Here is a 13668-nt window from a genome sequence, read left to right on the forward strand (position 1 = left end):
ACTGTATTCTTGGAGTTCTTCTACTTCCTCTATATTGACCTCTTTTTGGAAAACCATATCCTATGATTGCTTAAGAATTTTGTTGCTATCATTCTTGGCTCATGTGCAAACTTGCAGTGCGTCACTCAGCAGCTATTGGTATTCTGTTCCTTTTCTTTATTCATGTGTTGATTGATGAAGAGCCAGAGGCAAGGATGAAAGGGGACCTCTTGCATCTCAACATTAAGTGAGCCCATTAAGTGTGTTGGACAGTAACCAGCCATAGAGCAAGATATTTAAGAAGCCCACTAGGGGCAGGACAGGAATAAAGACGCAGACGTAGAGAATGGACTTGAGGACACAGGGAGGGGGAAGGGTGAGCTGGGACGAAGTGAGAGAGTGGCATGGACATATATACACTACCAAATGTAAAATAGGTAGCTAATGGGAAGCAGCCCCATAGCACAGGGAGATCAGCTCCGTGTTTTGTGACCACCTAGAGGGGTGGGATAGGGAGGCAGGGAGGGAGTTGCAAGAGGGAGGAGGTATGGGGATATATGTATATGTATAACTGATTCACTTTGTTATACAGCAGAAACTAACACACCATTGTAAAGCAATTATACTCCAATAAAGATGTTAAAAAATAAATAAATAAAAAAAATAAGAAGCCCAGGTATCACTGACTCAAGAACTTTTTTAGTTCCCTCTCTTCTTATCTGGAACCTCATGGTTGGCCTCAGGGATGGGAGCGGATTGAGTTTCAGGAGAGGATTTTTCTATATGGTGGCGCAGCGTCCATCAGTACCTCAGCCAGGAAAGAGGATCCTTACAGGAACCAGCCACATTTCCCTCTCAGGCCAACTTTCCGGCTTCCTGAGGGCAGTGCCAGTGTTGATAAGGCCTTTTCTTAAGACTGCTCCCACCTGTGGTTGCTTGGGTCCCAGAGCAGAACTGAAAATCCCTCACTGGCTGTATTTCTGTACGTGAGGTGAGCCTGGGGGCCATGCGCAATGAAGCGGATCCGGAGAACAAGGGCCCTCGGAGTCAGAGTCCTTGAGGTTCCAGCTCTGCCACGGGAGCTCTGTGGCCAAGTCTCCTTTATAACTGGGATAATAGTGAGAATCATGAGAACAAAATTAGATCTATTTTTTAAAAGCTTTGCTTATACTAAAGAGCTCCATTATTGATTTGTTTGGCTGTTCTGAAGCCTTGCTTTAGAAAATCATATGTGATCACTGTTCTACAGAGGTTGCAACCAGGCTCTGTAAAGAGATGGTCCTCAGAAGGACCTGGAGTTGTTTTAAAAATATAGATGCCTGGAGTCTATATTTATTGTGTTGGAATCTGTATTGGTACTGAGCCCCTGAGTATTAGAACACCCTTCCCGAGTGATTCTGATGGTGAGTCTAATCCCCGAGCTGCAGGTCAAGAGCACAGTGACCTGCACACACTCTGCTCCTTATTCCTACCTCCCAGGGACCCGCCGTGCCACCTGGATCTGGGCCTCAGTTTTCTTGCCATTCACACTTAACAGACAAGAGCAAGGTAAATAAGTTCTGAGGTCACCCAACTCTATGGCTCTTCAGTGGACGTTTAAACATTGCAGGCGATTCTTTACTAAGTGCTCTGGATAGGAGTCGTAATGTGTGATTAACATCTTCACTGCTGAAACAGAAGTTAGGATTTTCCACTCAGATTTGTGTACAAGTAATCAGGTGAATCACTGCAGAGAGCATCTTTATAAATACCCTCATTGCAGTATTATCCAACGTTGAAGCAGTTTGATTGATTAAAAAAAATAGACATTTCTGCACAAGATAAAATCAGATGCTTTTTTATACCTTTTTAGATTTAGAGTGTTGAGGGTGATTACATGGCATTATATAAGCCAACTGGAGAATATAGTTTCTACTGTGGATAAAGTCCTGTGAGTCATTGATTAACAGGTCTATCTGTAGTGAACTGTGGCAGAATAGTATAGATCTTTATAGCAGGATTTCTCTGGGAGCAAAGAAACCGTAATTTTGAATTGTCGTTTGCTCTTTATTTTAGGGAAGGTTTGGAGGGTGTTTTGCAGGTCTTTAATAGGCTTTTAAATTTAATATTCTGTCCTCAGAAACTGGCTGAAACAGAGTGTGACTATGTATGTGCGTCTTTTATGTCTGAGGGGAATTTCATGACCTTCTTCACTATCATGATCTTAAAGCGTCAAAACATTTGAATATCAGGCATTTTGAGGAGATATGCAACTCTTAAGCACCAGCATACAGATAAGGAGAAAAAGAAACCTTGCCATTAAACAGCTTATGAAATTATAAGTGAACTTTACAATCTAAGAGAGTTATGCATGGTGAGGATATTGCCTACTTATAGTTTTAAGAGAAGTCATTTTAAGGCGTGTGAGCGTATGAAAGAAGGGCAGATACTATACTCATACTTGTCCATGTTCGTTTAATCACTATTATCACTATTGTGATGGTTTCTCTGATACTGAGTTAGGTACAAACCAGCTTAATCCCTTTTGCAGGATTATTTTTGAGTTGAAGAAAAAAGGCTTTTGACCTAAAGAATGACCATTTTAGAACTGGAATTGTTTTGTTGAGTTACCTTTTCCTCCTTGGAGAATCAGATGAAATGGTGTGTTTAGAGCTTTGGCAAATTAGAGTTAGGGTGTACTCTTTCTTCTGCTTTTTGTGGCAAGGATGAGAGCAGTGGGGAGAGAGGGAGGGGGAGGGAAGTGCGTGAGGATAACTTAAAACTGCATTTACCATCAGTTGGTTTTGAGGCTGCAGCTTCATTAGGTGGCTAGCACTTGGCTCGTCTGCCAGAATCATCTCTTTGGCCACCTGTGCCAAATGAGAGGAAGTAATGGCCTTGGGCACAGCTGCTGAGCCTAATGTGTATTCTAACTCGCGTATTAATGATAATGATCTCATGGAGAAGTCCGGTGGCCAGATGTGCAGAATAAATAGAGAGAACCCAACACACACACATAAATTTAGAAGTGCAAGAAAGAAAAATCTGTATTTTACATCGTGAAATGAGACTAGGTATTATTTAAATCTACAGATAGGAATTTAACCTCTTCTACCTTCATCTCTTTAGAGAGCCTTCTTCTAAGGAGAAATAACTCACAAGAGAGATTGACCTTGAATTTGGGCACTTCTTTGTGACACTTCATGAATTTTGCTCTAACACTGATATTTTTATAGGAGATGGAGTTCATTAACATAGCCCAGCATTCATTGATTGGGCCTTTTCCCAGCTCAGTGGCTCTGTTTAAGTAAAGAATCACTGAGGGATAAGTGACTGTCACTGGTGTCACTGCTCTTTTCTGTTGGTTCACTTTGGACCAACAGCAGGACCTTTCCAGGCAGGTTAAATCTAATGTCATTAGAAGCATAATTAAGAAGTTATAAGAAAATAAGCTGTTCAGCAGTCCTAAGAATAAAAAGGCCAAGAATCAGAATTTTAAATAAACATTTCTACATTTTGCATGGCCAATTCATTTCCCTAAAGTACCCTAACTAATGAACATGTTGGAAGGAAACCTACCTTAGAGTCAAATTGGCCTTTGGAAGAATGTTACCAAAATTATGTGAAGTGACTTTGGCAGATATAGTTTAGTAGTAAAGTTCCCAGTACATGCTTTTTAATTTTTTTCCTTCAAACCTGCCTCATCCAGAGCTTCCCCATCTTTAGCTGCTCAGGCCCAGAACCGTGGAGTCATCCTTGCTTCTTTCTCTGACAGCTCGCATCCAAGCAGTCAGGAAATTCTTTTGGTTTTACCTTCAAAATATACCTGGAATCTGACCGTTTCTGACCACCTTTCTGCTCCCACCATTGCCCCAGTCAACACCAGCTGATGCTTAAACTACTGCAGCAGATTCCCGGCTGGTCGCCTTTGCTTCCCAGAGACTGTTCCTAGTACTGCAGCTGGGGTGATCCTTTTAAAAGCTGAGTGAGATCACCTTAGTCTTTAGCTTAAAATTGCATTAGATTCCATCTCGAGAACCAACGCAATCTATACCATCTATCCCCTCCTGTCCTCCTCTGTCCTTACCTTCTACTGTTCACTGTCCACTCCTGCCCTGGTCTCACTGGCCTCCTTTTCTACTTTAGAACCTGCACACGTCGTCCCTGGTTTCCTCTACCTGGACTCTCCTCCTCTTGGCTGTCCCCAGGCTCCCTCCCTCACCTCCTTTGGGTCCTTGCGCAAATGTCACCTTCTCACTGAGGTCCACTGTGATCGCCTATTTAAAACGAAAACTACCCCCCACCTCAATTCTCCTTACCGTGTATTACTGTCCCTTCTCCATAGCTCTCATCACTTTTTAAGAACAGCTTTGCTAATTTGTGAAGGATGAAACAGGATTGGAGGTTGAAACCAAGTCCCCCTAAAACCCAGTTCCTCTACTGAGTTTATGATTAACCACTCTACCCAAGACATACCCACATTTTCTCCTCAATATTGAGGAGTATCACAGAAAAGGGAGGAACTGTAATAGAAGTAAGGTGGCACGCAGCTGTTAGCAGACACACCTGAACGACCATTACTTAGCACAAGACCACTAGTGCGGTGGTTAGAGGCCCCGCTGGGCCATCGGTCGGCTGAGTGGTGGTTGTCGCGGCAGAGAGTGCGGTAAGAGGCCGGTCGCAGCCTTCTCCCCTGGGTCCTCCTGGCCAGGGGTTACCATGCCCTGGGCCGCACAGCAGGCGGTGAGCAGAAGGGAGTGATTGAAGCTTCATCTGCCGCTCCCCATTGCTTGCATTACCGTCTGAACTCTCCCCCAACCCGGTCTGTGGTCAAAGTGTCTTCTGCAAAACTAGTCCCTGGTGCCAAAAAGATTGGGGACCGCTGCTGTAGGCCCTCCAGCCTCTGGCTGGCGGGTGAGCCGGGGGGCCTGGGGAGAAGGCTGGGGGCTGTGTCCTGCAGAGTTCCAGAGCCTTCGCCATGGCCACCCACTGAGTGGGCCCAGGCTTTTGGGCAATGCGAACCTCTCCCTTGTCCCTGCCTCTGCGACCTAGTGGCAGTAGCAGTCTGCACGGGTTGCAGTCTGCAGGACCCGGCATACCCCCCCCACCCCCGTGTTTGGGTGGCCTGAGGGCCAGCTGGATCCTGGGTGCCTTACTCCCTCAGTGACGACTTCTGGGTAGGGTCTGGGGACCTGACCCTGAAGGCACTGCCAGCTAAGATCTGCCTCTTCATCTGGGCCTGGGCACTGGCGGGAGGACCCAGCGTGAGTGCTGGATGAATGCTCACGGACAGGGTAGCTGGCCTGAGCGGGGGCTCCCTTCTTATGAGGAAGGACCTGGACCTCTGAGGGTGAAAGTTGTGCCTTGGGACCTTGCGCTTTCCTGTCAGAGCAGAGAATAACATTTGTTTTGGTGGAGATTTATAGGAACATCATTACCTGACCTCAAGGACAAAGGATCTGAAACCAAAAATTTTGCAACAACTAACCGCGCCCCTCCCTCATCTTTCCTATATATGGGATTTGCTGAAAGCTTTCGGGGAGTTTGGGCTTTTTAAGGCATGAGCCACCGTCTCCTTGCATGGCCCTGCAATAAACCTTTATCTGTTCCAAAAAAAAAAAAAAAAAAGAACAGCTTTACTGAGGGTGAATTTACAGACCATAAAGTTCACCCATTGTAAGTGCACAGCTTAATAATTTTTAGTCTATGTTTATAGAGTTGTGCAGCCATCACCTCAATCCACTTTTAGAACATTTGTATCAACCCCCAAAGTTTATTCCCACTCCCACTCCATCCTAGGTAACCTCTGATCTTCTGTATCAATCAATGTGCCTTTTGTAGACATTTGAATCTTGGTCTTCTCTGACTTGGTACCACCAGTGCTCAGGAAGTGTGGGTTAAAGGAGCTGCATGTTTGGGTAAATGTAAAATATTACCCTATTCATGTGTGTCTGACCTTACCTGCAGCTAACTAGGCTGTCATCTCAGTATTCAGTCCCCAGGCCTCTCAGTTTCTCCTTCCCAGCATCTCGCATGCCCTCCTCTCCCCTCTGTTCTCCTGGCTGCTTTTCTGATTCACGTCCTTAGCGCTGTAGCTTCTTTACTGGTGTCTCTGTGCCACTTTCTTTTTTCTTCCATCCCTTCCTGTGGACTGCTGCAGACTAATCTCTTTAGAAACTTGGCTTTCTTTATCTTACTCTTCTTTCTAAAAACCCCTGTGACTCTAAGACCCGTGGCTAAATTAGTCTCAAAAAGCATTTCCCTGTGCTATGCAGCTGCTTCTCACTAGCTATCATAGCACAGGGAGATCAGCTCGGTGCTTTGTGACCACCTGGAGGTGTGGGATAGGGAGGGTGGGAGGGAGGGAGACGCAAGAGGGAAGAGATATGGGAACATATGTATATGTATAACTGATTCACTTTGTTATAAAGCAGAAACTAACACACCATTGTAAAGCAATTATACTCCAATAAAAAATAAAATAAAATTAAATTAAAACAAAAGAAAGAAACAAACAAAAAGCATTTCCCCACCTGCCTTCTAATTCTTCCCAATGTGAACCATCTCCCTTTCTCAGGCTCTGTAAATAAACAGGCTTTCAGGAGGTACTGAAAGGTTTCTCTATAACCTCTAGTATTATGTATATCTAATTTCTAAGCCTCTTTGTCAAGTAATGCGAGATTTAATAAAACAACAACGAAAAAATCTTTAAAGCTTCTGGGAGTTGGCTATTTAAAGGAATCCAGTAATTTATCTCTCTTATATTTTCCTATGTTGAGTATTCTCAAAATAACAACACTTCCAAACTTGCTTTATACCAAGGTTTTTAATTTTTGTTTTTATTTAATCAAGGGTTTCTTTGGCCACCAGTGTAGTGAAGGAAAGTTCCAGGATAAATTCCACAGTGGAAACAAAACAACACATTTCTGGCTAAGGCACTCCAGCATCTGGAGCAGACCTCGGCTCTATTTCACTGTTCTGTGTTCTGTGTTCACGCTGTTGTTCCTTGCTGGAGGGTACTGGGCAGGGCTGGGTCCCATAGTGGAGACCTTTTCTTCTGGGATCCAGCCTTCTCAGGTGCTTCTCCTGTGCCACAGATGTCACATCCAACCTTCTCCGTGCTGTTGTTACTGCTTTTGCCTGCTCTGGCCCTTTTCGATGACAAGTGATATTAAAGCTATCTTTGGACTACAGTGTCCACCAGCCACTTACCTCCTCCACAGCCAGTGGGGCTTTGGCTGCTTGTAGCTGCCTTTCTTGCTTTGTGTAGCAGCGGCAGTGGGGTGCATCAGTGGGATGCCTTTAGAGAAAGAGAGCCCTAAGGTTGAATCCTGGTTCTTTTGTTTACTAGTTGTTTGGAAAGTTATTTATCTCTTTGAACCTGAGTATCCTCCTTTGTATTCTGGAGACAGTTATACCTACTCTGCAGTATAATTATGTGGATCAAGCCCGATAATGTATATAAGTTACCTTGTCCAGCAGGAAGTAGGCACTCAGTAAAGTTTTGCTATCTACTATATGATTATTCTTAAGCAGAGGCTGGAGGGCCTGGGAGCTAAGGTTCCTCCCTTATTATTGGGGAGAGCAGGTCTTTCTTCCCATTATCACCTCTTCCTGGGTGTGTGGGTAATGAGAATGTAGGCACTTTTATTTTGACTACAACCTATGTTTTCCAGTATTCAGTGTCTAATGCTGAAGGACAGCTGTGATTCACGGGCCACACCTGGTGGGTCTGTGTGACCCTTATGCTCTCATTTCAGGATGAAAGCTATAAAAGATCCTGTGTTGTTGTTGTTTCTTCAATATGCTGCCATTGGTGTTTTTGCGTATAAGAGCATCGCCAGTTTTCTCATTAATATTATTCTGTGCTGTCAAGAATGCTCATTCGGCACATAGTTATGGGGCATCTGTTAGATGCCAGGCTCTGTGCCAAGTGCTGATGATTCAGTGGTGAGGAAAACAGATCAGAGCTCTGTCGTCTTGGAGCTGACACTCCAGTGGAAGTGATGGGCACTCATCAAATGATTTCACAAATATGGGTAAAATTACAATTGAAATAAATGCTGAGAATAGGAGGTTCATGGTGTTATGAAAGTGTAAAAAGGGTTTGACTTGCTTTGAGGTGGTGGTGCAGAAGCCTTCCCTGAGAAAGTGGGGTTGGGGGTCTGAAGGATGTGATGAGTTAATGAGGTGAAAGCCAGAGGGCGGAGAATGCTTCAAATAAAGGAGGAAAAAATTCATGTAAAGAGGCCCAGCGCAGCGCTGGGGGAAAACAGTGGTGACAACAAGGTACAGTGGGGTGCTGAGAGCCAGGGAGAGTGTGGGGGGAGATGATGCTGGAGCGTGGGTAGGGCAGGACCACACCTGGATCTTTGTCCTAAAAACAGTGGGAAACTCCCAAGGAAGGGTTTTAGTCAAAGGGTGACCAGACCTGGAAGGCTAACAGTGGCTTCTGATTGAAGGAAGGCACTCATCAGTGTAGGAAGGTGTTGCTGTCTATTGCTCTGTTTCAGATCAGAGGTGATGGTAGTAGCTTGGCCTAAGAAGGTGGGGAGAAAGAGGGAAGACCATTTAAGGGCTAAGAGGTAAAATGTTCAGATCTCGGTGCTCGATTGGATATTGAGAATGAGGGAGAGAGAACCCTGTGAATCCTACATCTGTGGGGGTGGTGGTGCCGTTCCATACAGCTGTGTGAGTGGAGGTACCGTTTGCATGGATGGTGACACTAATCCATACAACTGCATGGTGGTGGCATTCCATGCAGTTGGGTGCATGTTGGTATAATTCATCAAGAAAGGGATTCTAGAAGAGGAACTGTTGGGGGCTGGGTGGGATGGGTGAAGGAAATTGTAAGGTCGGATCTTAACAAACGGCACCGCGAAACAGAGGAAGGCTTCAAGTGAGCTTTATTAGGGAGCGCTCCCGGGCGAGGTTCACTGGTCCGAGAGAAAGGGGCCAGAGAAGTCGCACCCGGGCGAGGGGTGGGCAAGATTTTATAGGGGAAGAAGGGGAAGGGGTGTGGTGAATCTGGGAGGGCGCAGGGTATTCCTTATTTGGTGGTCTTTTCGGGTATCCTGGGGGACTGTTAGTCCCGCCCCTCGAAAGGCGGGAAGGCTGGGCCGGGTGCAAAGTCTCCAGGTCAGTTTCTGGAACTGGGTGGTCCGGAGAGTTTCGGTCTGATGCAACCTGTGAATCTGATTGTGTTCCCCTGCTTCGGGCCAGTTGGCCTTACAGAAATTACGTGTGGTTATGGCAGTATTAAATTTGAGCTGTCTTAAGATGTTCAAATGAAGATATCAAATAGGAGGTTATTGTATGTTTGGACATGATAGAAGACTCTGGGCCTGTGATACAATTTTTAATAGGGGTTGTTGGAATTGTCTAGAGATAAAGTAGATCAGTGAACTCTGAAGCTCATGGAACTACAGCACATAATGATGAGGTAGAGAGGGAGAAGCAAAAAAAAAACCCCCCCAAAACAAAAAAACACACAAAAAAATGTGTAGCCAGAGAGGAAGGGGGAAAACCAGGAGAGGATGGACTCATAGAAGCCAAGGAAGTAGCAAGATTCAGGAAGGAGAGAGCATTTATCCGTTTTGGATGTTGCCAATACCCAGTAAGTCAAGGACTGAAAATGATAATTGCATTTAATGACAGTTGAGCTAAGGTTACATGGTGACTTGGGAGACCAGAGGCATCTGGCAGCCCAGCCCTCGTAACTTTACCACAATGTAAATCCCAGAACCATGCTCTGCTTGAGCAACCCAAGAAGGCAGAGCTTCCCAACTGATAGAATAGAAACTAAATTTGAGTTGTAGAAAACAAGGAGATAAGCTTTTAATTTTTTTGCACAACGAGTTTGCAGTAAGGTTCATACCTACTCTCTCTACTTGTTCATTCAGCAGACTTTATTGGATATTTTCGTGGAAGGTGGGTGAGAGGTGTTCCGTGTCCTGAATACGTTCACAGAACGGCAGAGAGGAAAGATATAACTATAATATATCTATAACTGTCATCTAGACCTAATGTGAGTGTCCCTAGCACAGGCACAAGTTGTTGGAATTCAGAGAAGGGAAAGCTTAATAGAAGATGTGGAATGTACAATCAAAAATAGAAACGTGAATTGCACAATCAGAAACCGAGCATATTTCAGGGCAGAAGCCTCCTGGAAACCTGAGATAATTAACACCTTAGAATTTAGAGTGTCACCCATAGCTCACTAGACTTTCTCAGGTGTTGCTTCTTCCTTTGTACTTTTGCAAACACATTTTTCAAGTCTTTTTCAAAGGTTTGCTTACCAGGTTGAAATTTCAAAAAATAAATTTTTCCTGAAAACTCTTTTAAAGGTACAGCTTTTATGATTCATATGTTCCAATAACTAAATTTAACTGAAGTACCCAAAAAGTCAGCGCTGCTTTTGGTAGAAAATAGATAGTGAAAAAGGTATGTTTTATTCTTTCAACCTGGATTGACTCTAGTTTTTAAAATACTGATTTTGAGAAATATCCCTACTAAATAAGTGGAAGTGGTCAAATGTGGATTTTGATACTTGATTTAAGAAATATGATGATTTTTGCTTTCTTTTTTTGGAAGCCTGTTTGTGTCTCCATTAAGAATTAGCCATGCTTGATCTAATTCCTTAAATTAGTTTCCTGAATGACTTAGACACATTTTATGTGACACTATAGCTCTGAGAAACTGGCTTTGTAATGCAAAAGAGGTTTGATATGAGGTGATAATCCTAAACCAATTCAGGATAAGACTGCTGTTGTAGCCAACTTTCTGTAATCCACGAATGCCCCTTTTATCAACACCTCCCTAAAAAGTGAGCCTGGGAAAGTGCCTTCTCACGCTTCCCCTCTGGAGCCTCTGCTGCGTCCTCTGCTACACAGGGATCACCTGGGATGGTGCCAACTAGCTGCTCTTGTTCTGTTTTACCCTTTACTGATTTGCTCCACCTGAACCAGGAGAAGCACCTCCCCCACCCGCAAGGAAAATTTGCAAACACTATAGAATTCTCAGGTTTCCTGTGTTGTGTGTGGGTGGGATGGGGGTCGGATGGAGAAAGCGGTTGTCACATACCTTTTTGAGAATGTAATACATTCCTCTTTCCTGTACAAGATGCGTGTATGCATGTGGATTCAGAAGAAGAGTGGCAGAGAACAGCAGGGGCTGTCCAGTACTTGAAGTCTGTTCGTGGATCCCAGGTTAGAACCTTCTGCTCTGACCCGTCTTGGGCACCAGGATCTGAAGTCGCTTCCTCAGACACATGTTTTATTCTAGCGGTCTCTTGCTTTAGAGCCAGCGGTGATTCCACAGTTGCCGCTCCAAGTTCTGGCGCCCTGCAGTTTGCAGCCCAAGGTCCGCTGGCCCCATTTATCCCGGTCATCCCGACCTGGCACTACTCCCAGCACTGGCACTGTCCCCCTCACTGTCTTTCTAGATCGTGCCCTCCTGCATATATTTGATCCTGTACATGCCTGGCCCCTGGCATGCTGCTTTACGTCCCTCTCATTCTAAGAGCTGTGCACCAAGGTTTAGCCTATTTCCTCCATGAAAAACCAACTCCTGATTAGCTCTACCGTACAATATATTTCGTTATTTTAGAAGTCCTCATCTATTTGCCACTCAGTTTTCTACATAGTTATGTGGTGTCACCTCTGTTGTTCTCTGGTCACCTCAAATGTTTCCTTAATTAGAAGGTATATCAATGGTAGGAGCAAAGTCCTAAAGTGTCAGAGCAGGAAGGGACATTAACGGTGAAATCCTTCATCTTTTATTCCACCTCAGCAAACCAGTAGCAGTAACTTGCAGTTGTGATGAGTGTGTGTGTGTGTATGTGTGGGTGCATTCAGACTGTCCTTTCAGGATCATATGAGAATCTCAAGGAAGGAGAGAGAGAGGAGAAAGCATAGAGGTATTGAAAAAGCCTTAACTCAGGTGATTCTGATGCCACTATTTTCCTGTCTACCAACATCACTAATCCTTTACTGTCCCCATTCTACAGAGAATCACTCCCTAATGCAGACTGGCTTCTGAGCTAGCCTGGGAAATAAATATGCAACCTTTTTCACGTCTTCCTTGCCCACATGCCTTGGTTAAAAATTAAATTAAATTAGCACTCAGTGCCAGAGATTTAGAGGAGGGACGATAGACAAAAAGGGAAGCAGAGGAATGAGACGGATTGTCTATGCTCCCCTCTACACACACACCACACATCTACCTACACATACATGCATACCTTTACACACATCTGCACACACATATACATCCCTACATATGCACACACATTCTCATTCCCCCATTAATTTTTTTCTAAAAATATATTTGATTTATGGTAGATGCGGATTCCATATTCCCCTAGAACCAGCTCTTAAGGGACTGGGTCTCTTGGTGGTGTTCACACAGGATCCATGCGGTGGTATGATTTTTACTTCTAAGGCTGGGCCTCTGTATCCATGGGTTCTGTGTCCACAGATACAGAGGGCTGACTATGGGACTTCAGCATCTGTGTATTTTGGTATCTGCAGCGGGTCCTGGAACCAATCCCCCGTGGATACTGAGGGACATTGCTTTACCTATTTTTGCTGACCCTCAACATTGGATAATTTCAAATTTCACATAGGCTATAGAGAATTCTCCAGACTGATTATAGTTGGATCACACTGCTGTCCACATGAGAAGGCAGAAGCCCAGAAAAGCAAACTGGCTTGTGCAAGGGAGACAGAGCTGGGGCCAGGACATGGGTCTCCCAGGCTTTGCGTTCATTGGTTGGTCTTCTTTGGTTTTATAGTCCCTTTGGTGTCTCATATCATACATGTTTTGTGAGCCTTCACTTCTTTTTACGCACTTGGAGCTCCTGCTGTTTTTCCTTTGCCATATGCACAGACACTCACCCCAGCCATCTGGGGAAGGGAAAAGTCATATCTGGCAGGGGAATGAGTATGCAGATGAATTCTTTTTATAATTACTCAAAAGAAGGTTGTTGAAGGTATGATTTATTTAGCCAGCTTCTTCAGATCTAAATTCAAAAATCATTCTCATGTTCAGAAAATGTTTTATTTTGTACAAAACTCCCAGGACATTCATTCTTTCTTAATCTGTGGTCTCACTTTACATCATGTCTTTCTGACTCTGGTAGCTCACTGAAAGCTAGTACACCACCAGCATCAGCTTGGCCCCCGGCTGTATTCTTTCCCTGTCGGTTCCTGTCCACCAGGCTGTTGCTCATGGTTATATCAAAGATGGGAGCAGCTGGAATCAGATGCCTGTGATTATTAAAGACAGTAATTACTGATCGTGCCAACACCAGCAATATTAACTAGTGCTTGAATAATTGAAAATGTTACCTATGAGGCAAGCAATGATTCAAGGTGTCAGAAAAAAGGCATTATGTAGAGTAGCCTAGGCAATAATAGAATGTTTTCATTCTTGTTTTATTCAGATATTCTGGCTAAAATTGCTCTGTGGAGATAATGAACTTTGAGTTTGACCAGTTGTCTTTTTTCACTTCTTTACAAAATAGAATTATGTAATAAGATCCGGAGGAATGCTGTCTTGGGGGAAAAAGTCAGTTTTCTTAGCTTTCTCAGGGTATTATGAGATAAATGCCCCATCTGCTACAGAATGAGTACATCGACTAGAGTGAGTTTGATGAGGTTGTTTGCTTATATTGCACCTCATTGTGTAGAAAGTACTTTCAAACTCATC

The 13668-nt window shown here is 44.1% G+C and overlaps 1 protein-coding gene across 9 annotated transcripts in view; it reads left to right on the forward strand.

The window, feature by feature from the left end:
• The window catches only part of KLHL32 (kelch like family member 32), a 266625-nt gene that overhangs the window by 43411 nt on the left and 209546 nt on the right, over positions 1-13668 (forward strand). For 2 of the 9 annotated variants that reach the window (XM_079939790.1, XM_079939789.1), the window contains exon 2: positions 11080-11165. The exons of the other annotated variants lie outside the window; for them this stretch is intronic. The gene's annotated coding sequence lies outside the window, so the exon portion shown is untranslated. The remainder of the gene's footprint in view (positions 1-11079; positions 11166-13668) is intronic. 9 annotated transcript variants of the gene reach the window in all.

The sequence above is a fragment of the Stenella coeruleoalba genome, assembly GCF_951394435.1.
Source record: "Stenella coeruleoalba genome assembly, chromosome: 12".
Taxonomy (NCBI): domain Eukaryota; kingdom Metazoa; phylum Chordata; class Mammalia; order Artiodactyla; family Delphinidae; genus Stenella; species Stenella coeruleoalba.